Source organism: Rhinopithecus bieti, unplaced genomic scaffold (genome assembly GCF_001698545.2).
Source record: "Rhinopithecus bieti isolate Rb0 unplaced genomic scaffold, ASM169854v2 scaffold_52065, whole genome shotgun sequence".
Taxonomy (NCBI): domain Eukaryota; kingdom Metazoa; phylum Chordata; class Mammalia; order Primates; family Cercopithecidae; genus Rhinopithecus; species Rhinopithecus bieti.
This window is the reverse complement of record NW_016820213.1, coordinates 1-2,690: the sequence shown is the minus strand read 5'-3', so window position 1 is coordinate 2,690 and position 2,690 is coordinate 1.

The following is a 2,690-nucleotide window of genomic DNA, read 5'->3' as shown; positions in this document are numbered from 1 at the left end:
CAACAAAACAAAACAGAACAAAAAACTATCCACAGAGACAACACACAACACTGAGAGTGGGAGAAACTATTTACAAACTATGCGTCTATCTAAGGTCTCGTATCCACAATCTATAAAGAACTTAAAGAAATTTACAAAAAATAAAAATAAAAAAATAAAAAGACACGCCATGTGCAGTGCCTCACACTTGTAATCCCAGCACTTTCGAAGGCCAAGATGGACAGATCACTGGAAGCCAGGATTTCGAGACCCGCCTGGCAAACATGAAAAACCCTGGCTCTACCATGAAATACAAACATTAGCTGGGTGAGGTGGTGCGTGCCTGTAATCCCAGATACTAGCGTGGCTGAGGCAGCAGAATAGCTTGAACCCAGGAAGTGGAGGTTGCAGTGAGTGGAGATCGTGCCACTGCTCTCCAGCTCGGGCAACAGACCAAGACTGCGTCTCAATAAACAAAACAAAACAATCCATACCAGTAAAAAGTGGGCCAAGGACATGAAAAGACACATTCAAAGGAAGACATACATGAGGCCACAGCACATGAAATAAAGCTCAAAGTCACTGACCATTGGAGAAATACAATTCAAACCACAATGAGATATCATCTCACACCAGGCAGAATGGCTATTAAAAAGTGAGAAAATAAAATAAAATAACAGATGCTGGTGACATTGTAGAGAAAAAGAAACACTTATTCACTGTTGGTGGAAGTGTAAATTAGTTCAACCATCGTGGCAAACAGTGTGCTGATTTCCCAAAGACCTAGGATATTATCCAGGAGAACTTCCCCAATCTAGCAAGACAGGACAACATGCAAATTCACGAAATACAGAGAACACTACTCTGTTACTCCTTGGGAAGAGCAACCTCAAGACAATAATCGTCAGATTCTGCAAGGTTGAAACAAAAGGAAAAACGTTAAGGGCAGCCACAGAGAAAGATCAGGTTACCTACGAAGGAGAGCCCATCAGACTAACAGCGGATCACTCTACAGAAACCCTACAAGCCAGAAGAGAGTGAGGGCCAATATTCAACATTCATAAAGAAAAGAATTTTCAACCCGGAATTTCATGTCCAGCAAAACTAAGCTTCATAAGGGAAGGAGAAACAAAATTCTTTCCAGGACAGCAAATGCTGAGTGATTTTGTCACTGTCAGGTCTGCCTTACTAGAGCTCCTGAAGGAAGTACTAAATATGAAAAGGAAAAACCAGTACCAAGAAAATGGAAAGCAAAAAAAAAAGCAGGGGTTGCAATCCCAGTCTCTGATAAAACAGACTTTAAACCAACAAAATACAAAATTAGCTTGGCATGGTAGTGCACGCCTGTAATCCCAGCTACTAGGGTGGCTGAGGCAGGAGAATTACTTCAAATAGGGAGGCAGAGGTTGCAGTGAGTGGAGACCGTGCGACTGCATTCCAGCCTGGGCAACAGACGGAGACTATCTCAGAAAACAAAACAAAACAAAAAATATTACCATCAAAAAGTGGCCCAAGGAAAGGAACAAACACTTTCAAAATAAGACATGCATGTGGACAACAAGCATATGAAATAAAGCTCAAAACCACTGATCATTGGAGAAGTGCAATTCAAACCACAATGACATATCATCTCCCACCAATCAGAATGGCTATTAAAAAGTAAAAAAATAAATTAAATTAAAAAAATAACACCAATAATCACTATTGGTGGAAGTGTACATTAGTTCAACCATTGTGGAAACAGTGTGCTCATTCCCCAGAGACCTAAAAACAGAACTACCATTCGATCCAAGCAATCCCATTACTGGGTATACAGTCAAAGGGATATAAACTTGTTCTGTTATAAAGACACATGCACACATATGTTCACTGCAGCACTATTCAAAATACCAAAGACATGGAATCAACCAAAAAGCCCATCAATGGTAGACTGGATAAAGAAAATGTAGTACATATATACCACGGAACAGTATGCAGCCATAAAAACGAATGACACTATCTCCCTTGCTGGAATAAGGATGGAGCTGGAGGTACTTATACTTAGCAAAGTAAAGCACGAACAGAAAACTAAATACTGCATGTTCTCACTTATAAGTAAGAGCTAAAAATGAGAAAAAATCAACACACAGAGGAGAACAACAGACACTGGGGCCTACCAAAGACTGGAGGATGGGAGGAGGGAAAGGATCAGAAAAAATAGCTCATGAGTACCAGGCTTAATACCTGGGTGACAAAGTAATCTGTACAACAACCCCCCATGATGCAAGTTCACCTGCATAACAGACCTGCACCACATGTATGCCTGAACTTAAAAGATACAAAAAGAGTAAGAAAAAATAGATTTCAAAACAAAAACTTTGAGAAGAGACTAAAAGGTCACTATACAATAATAAAGGGGTCAATTCATCAAGAGGATATTAACAATTTTAAATACATATGCATGCAACACTTGAGCACCCAGATATATAAAACAAATGCATTTAGAGCTAAAGAGAGAGACAGGCCCCAATAAAATAATAGATGGAGACTTCAGCACCCCGCATTCAGTACTGGACAGATCTGCCAAACAGAAAACAACAACAACAACAACAACAAAAACAAACAAACAAACAAAACCACAGAGTTAATCTGCACTACAGACACATGGATCTAATAGATATTTACAGAATATTTCATCCAACAACGACAGAATACACATTCTTTTCCCCAGC